At 50.3% G+C, this 6,046-nt stretch overlaps 1 long non-coding RNA gene across 1 annotated transcript; it reads right to left on the reverse strand.

Moving 5' to 3' along the window:
* Window positions 1-1,317: 1,317 nt before the first annotated feature.
* On the reverse strand, window positions 1,318-2,071 carry LOC134220622 (uncharacterized). Its single transcript, XR_009981983.1, has 3 exons — window positions 1,706-2,071; window positions 1,547-1,637; window positions 1,318-1,481 (listed from the first exon to the last, which is right to left on the reverse strand). It is a non-coding gene; the product is annotated as an uncharacterized LOC134220622 (long non-coding RNA).
* Between the last annotated feature and the right edge of the window lie 3,975 nt (window positions 2,072-6,046).

Genomic DNA, 6,046 nt, shown 5'->3' on the forward strand with positions numbered 1-6,046 from the left:
CTTAGTCCCCGGCGCGATTCGAACGAACTGGAGTGTTCGCCCGAAATCTTCACACAGTTTTGCACACCATTCACCGTTGCTTTGATCAGTCTAGTAAGCTTCCCCGGGAAGCTGTTCTCGTCCATAATTTCCCATAGCTCTACGCGGTCTAAACTGTCGTATGTCGCCTTGAAATCAACGAACAGATGATGTGTTGGGACCTGATATTCACGGCATTTTTGAAGGATTTGCCGTACAGTAAAGATCTGGTCCGTTGTCGAGCGGCCGTCAACGAAGCCGGCTTGATAACTTCCCACGAACTCGTTCACTAATGGTGACAGACGACGGAAGATGATCTGGGATATCACTTTGTAGGCGGCATTAAGGATGGTGATCACTCGAAAGTTCTCACACTCCAGCTTGTCGCCTTTCTTGTAGATGGGGCATATAACCCCTTCCTTCCACTCCTCCGGTGGCTGTTCGGTTTCCCAAATTCTGACTATCAGTTTGTGCAGGCAAGTGGCCAGCATTTCCGGGCCCATCTTGATGAGCTCAGCTCCGATACCATCCTTACCAGCTGCTTTATTGGTCTTTAGCTGTTGAATAGCATCCTTAACTTCCCTCAAGGTGGGGGCTGGTTGGCTTCCATCGTCCGCTGAAACATATCCTCCGCTGCCTTGACTTTCATTGCCTGTACTCTCAGCGCCATTCAGATGTTCCTCGTAGTGCTGCTTCCACCTTTCGATCACCACACGTTCGTCCGTCAAGATGCTCCCATCCTTATCCCGGCACATTTCGGCTCGCGACACGAAGCCTTTGCGGGATGCGGTGAGCTTCTGATAGAACTTGCGTGTATCTTGAGAACGGCACAGCTGTTCCATCTCCTCGCACACTCCTTCTTCCTTGGCGTTCGTGGCGTTCGTGGCTGCTAGAGCCGCTCTGAAGACTGAGATTAGATCAAGCAAAAAAGCCTGCTTCGAGGGCCTGTGTCAAAGTGCCAACGCGAATCCATGCACAGAAAGAAAAATCATTAATAAAATCAATAAAACCGTTGGTTAAAATAAAAAGTTTCGTTGGTTCTTTTTCGTAGAGAGTCGTGTATGTTTAATATAAAAGTGCGCCAACTTTTACAACACCCATGGTTTAAAAGCTGCGGTTCACTCTGAAATTAAAAGTTTAAAAATTCAAAACAACATTGTAGGACTGTCAAATCAAAAAATGTTGCACAGATAAAAATAAAAGTTGATTATTTCGGTATAAATGAATGTTAAGGCCAAGTATAAACTTTCAAAAGTCGCAGTAAGTCCGAACCCATGGCATATTTATTTAAACTTGCTGTGCCCTCTTCGACATGTTGTGCCCTCTTCGAATGCAGCTGGCGTTGAACGGAAAACGGGCATTTTCAGAAAGTTTTGTGAGACTGTAAGGACGTCTTCCATCATTGTCCATTTCCACCGACAATCAGCATAAAACCGCTGATGGTAGTTAGCATCCAAAGCAGTCTGAGAAATGAACATATTAACAAATCATTAATAATTATGAATGCTGGTTATTAATAAATACTCACTTGACTTTTCTCCAGTCAAAATAATCGCACAGCAAACGGCAGGCCTATCCAGTAGCGGTCAATGTTGAAGCAAACGGTTTACAACTTTTTCCTGAAAGTAAGCAAATCCAATTAGTCTATCAGCAGTCAGCACTTTGATATTCCGAATAATTTTCTTACCTTTATGACGAGCAGCCATGCCAAAAGGAATCAGACAAAACTTTTTTTCGGAAGATGTTTTTACCCGTGGCGGTTTGATTTTCGCGAATAAAAACAAACAAATTCTTGCGTGGGAAGGGGAAGAGTAAAAACAAAACTGATAACTGTCTGCTGTCAAAAGACCTCGAGAAGCTGGATGGTTTGACAGTTTAACAATTTTTGATATAAAAGGAGGAACTTTTAAATCTACACCCAAAGATATTTGAAAACACTCTTAAATAGGAGTTATAACTATCATTTCAAATTATTTTACTTTTAGTTTAAAGAAAATTCAGCACTTTTCATATAGACAGTACGATATTTTCCGTAGCACAATATTATTTTTTTCTGTGTGGGGTGACGCCTATAGGGTCGTAATGGCCAAGACACGTGGGGCGATGGCCCCTACAGAGCGGTCTCCAGAGATGCTGGAGAGGATCATCGCGGGGCTCTTCCCACGTCACGACCCAAGTCCCTGGCCTCCCTTTGTGGAGCTGCCACGGGCCAGGGTGGCCGACGAGGGAAGAGTAACGGTGGCGGAACTTGCGGGGATTGCACAGTCCCTTAGTGTAGGTAAGGCGCCAGGACCGCATGGTATTCCGAACCTGGCCATCAAAGCGGCCATTGCCGAGGCTCCAGAGATGTTCAGATCTGTTATGCAGAGATGCCTGGACGAGGGAGTCTTCCCTGAAGCATGGAAAAGGCAGAGCTTGGTCCTATTGCCAAAAGCGGGAAAACCACCGGGGGATCCGTCGGCATATAGACCAATATGCCTGCTTGATACGGCGGGGAAGGTGCTCGAGAAGATCATCCTCAACAGGTTGTTGATACGCACGGAGGGTGCGGATGGTCTATCGAGCAACCAGTTTGGCTTCCGAAAGGATAAGTCGACCGTAGACGCTATCTTGTCGGTTACCAAATCCGCGGAGATAGCTATCCAGCGTAAGAGGAAGGGAGTTCGCTATTATGCAGTAGTGACTCTCGACGTGAGGAATGCTTTCAATAGTGCCAGTTGGGCAGCTATTGCAGATGCGCTCCTGCGTCTTGGAATTCCCGAGTACCTGTACAAGATTCTCGGAAGCTACTTCCAGAATCGAGTACTGGTATACGACACGGGGGCGGGTCGGAAGTGCGTTGACATAACCTCAGGGGTTCCGCAAGGTTCCATACTGGGTCCGGTGTTATGGAACGTCATGTACGACGGTGTCTTGAGGTTGAAGTTCCCGGTGGGCGTAGTAATCGTCGGCTTCGCTGACGATATTACGCTGGAGGTATACGGCGAATCGATAGAAGATGTGGAGTTGACTGCAGCCCACTCGATCGCAATTGTTGAGGAGTGGATGAGTTCCAGGAAGTTAGAACTGGCTCACCACAAGACTGAGGTGGTTGTTGTTAACAACCGAAAGTCGAAGCAACAAGCGGTGATAAGGGCAGGCAACTGCACGCTCACCTCTGAACGCTCCATCAAACTTTTGGGGGTAATGATCGACGATAAGCTCACCTTTGGTAGCCACGTCAATTACGCCTGCAAGCGTGCCTCCACAGCTATAGCGGCATTGTCCCGGATGATGTCCAATAGCTCTGCGGTTTATGCCAGCAAGCGCAAGCTTCTGGCTAGCGTTGCTCTGTCCATACTGAGGTATGGGGGGCCAGCTTGGGGCACGGCCCTGCGTATTAACTGCTACAGAACGAAGTTAGAAAGTACGTATAGGCTCATGTGCCTAAGAGTTGCGAGCGCGTACCGTACCGTGTCGCACGATGCACTTTGCGTCATCACCGGTATGTTGCCTATTGACATCGTTATCGGTGAAGACATAGAGTGCTTCGAAATGCGCGGCACGAGAGGCATCCGTAGGACTGTCAGGTTGGCCTCAATGGTCAAATGGTAGCGTGCGTGGGACAGTTCCACTAAGGGTAGATGGACACATAGGTTGATACCGGAGATAGGTACGTGGGTCAAGAGGCGCCATGCGGAAATCACTTTCCACCTGACCCAGGTCCTTACAGGCCATGGTTGCTTCAGACAGTACCTACACCGGTTCGGACACTCGGCCTCGCCCGAGTGTCCGGTGTGCGTAGGTTTAGAGGAAACGGCGGAACACGTGTTTTTCGTGTGCCCGCGTTTTCGCACAATGCGCGACCACATGCTTGCCACATGTGGTCTGGACACTACCCCGGACAACCTAGTAAGTGTGTAAAGATGAAGTTGGCTGGAACGCCGTTTTATCGGCTATCGTCCAAATCGTATCGGAGCTACACAGAAGGTGGCGCGTGGACTCGAGGAATGGCTAGTTCAGGCGCAAATAAGAGGTGGTCCAAGGGTTCGGAGTCGGCATCATGGGTCATACCGGTGCCCTGTGGTCGAACTCGATCCTTTTATCGAACAAGTGGCCGCGTGAAGAACAACATGGTATCGTCGCTTTCGCGGCGTCGGTCAACCGGGCGGGTTCCGAGCCCGAGGACGGAAAGGGGTCCTCGTCAAGGCTGAGGCAGGCGTAGGCACCGCGTCGGCGAGTCCCTCTGTATGCTGGCGAATAGGCCCTATCGCAGAAAGGTCAATTTGGGGTGCACGCGGCATCATCATTCTTGATACCAGTCGTGCAGAGGGAAGCAGGCGCGAAGTCGACCCTGCCCACCTTCCGAGGACATAGGGCGTGGTAAGGCCACCTGGAAAGCTGGCAATGCGCTGGCACGATACCATGGTGTTCTTCTAAAAAAGCGAGTCACGATGTTCGATGCTGCAAGGGCACGCAGCTAACCTCGAGGGTGCGTTATGCACTGGCCCCCCTTTGAAGCATTACTTTCTGGTTGTACCGAAGGGACGATGGGCTTGGCGGCAATGGAAACGGTTTAGCTGGTCGGGGATGCAGTCCTGCCTCCCTCATTGGAGGTGGCCCCTAACCCAGCACTTCCTGGTCAACCCAGGATGTCTGTTGAGCAGATTCCCCCTCCATTGTTTAGGAAGAAAAAAAAAGGCGGCGTTTCTTCTCCTGAAAAAGGCGGGTCTGCTGTCTCCGCTTCCGTCTATAACGTTCCACGTTCTGCCGGGTACCTTGCTGCAGCGCGACCGCCCGCGCTGCGTCCTTCTCCTCCAGAATCTGTCTGCACTCTTCGTCGAACCAATCGTTCCGTCGACTTCGACCCATATACCCGACGTTGTTCTCCGCTGCGTCGTTAATGGCTGCTTTGACTGTATTCCAGCAGTCCTCAAGAGGGGCCCCATCGAGCTCACCCTCTTCCGGCAACGCTGCCTCGAGATGCTGCGCGTATGCAGTGGCGACATCAGGTTGCTTCAGTCGCTCTAGGTCGTACAGCGGCGTTCGTCAGTACCGAACATTGTTGATGACGGAAAGTTTTGACCACAGTTTAACCATCACCAGATAGTGGTCAGAGTCAATGTTAGCGCCACAATATGTCCTGACGTCGATAATGTCGGAGAAGTGTCGTCCATCAATCAGAACGTGGTCGATTTGTGATTCTGTCTGCAGTGGTGATCTCCAGGTGTACCGATACGGAAGGCTGTGCTGGAAGTAGGTGCTGCGAATGGCCATATTCTTGGAGGCGGCGAAATCAATCAATCGTAGGCCGTTTTCGTTCGTCAGCCGGTAAGCGCTGAACTTTCCAATAGTCGGTCTAAACTCCTCCTCTTGGCCAACCTGAGCGTTCAAATCTCCTATGATGATTTTGACGTCGTGGCTTGGGCAGCTGTCGTACTCACGTTCGAGCTGCGCGTAGAATGCGTCCTTATCATCATCAGTGCTTCCGGAGTGCGGGCTGTGGACGTTGATTATGCTGAAGTTGAAGAACCGGCCTTTGATCCTCAATCTGCACATTCTTTCATTGATCGGCCACCACCCGATCACGCGCCTTTGCATATCGCCCATCACTATGAAAGCTGTTTCCAGCTCGTGTGTGTTGCCACAGCTCTGGTAGATGGTATGATTACCTCTAAACGTTCGCACCAATGATCCCTTCCAACAAACCTCCTGCAGCGCTACGATGCCGAATCCACGGTCCTTGAGCACATCGGCGAGTATGCGTGTGCTCCCGATGAAGTTGAGAGATTTGCAGTTCCACGAACCGAGTTTCCAATCGCTAGTCCCTTTTCGTCGCAGTGGTCTTCGCCGATCGTTCCGGTCCGTACTCTCTTGTTGATTGTTCGTTGCTTATGATTTTTTAAAGGCTGGCTTGCAGGGCCTGACACCAAACCCCCTAAATTTCCGGTGGACCATGGTGCACAGTTTCACTTAGAGTCCCTCGCTGGCACTCGGACGATGATCAGCCGCCCCTAACATGGAGAACAGACGCTGTTGTGAGCCGATC

The sequence above is a fragment of the Armigeres subalbatus genome, chromosome 3 (assembly GCF_024139115.2).
Source record: "Armigeres subalbatus isolate Guangzhou_Male chromosome 3, GZ_Asu_2, whole genome shotgun sequence".
NCBI lineage: Eukaryota > Metazoa > Arthropoda > Insecta > Diptera > Culicidae > Armigeres > Armigeres subalbatus.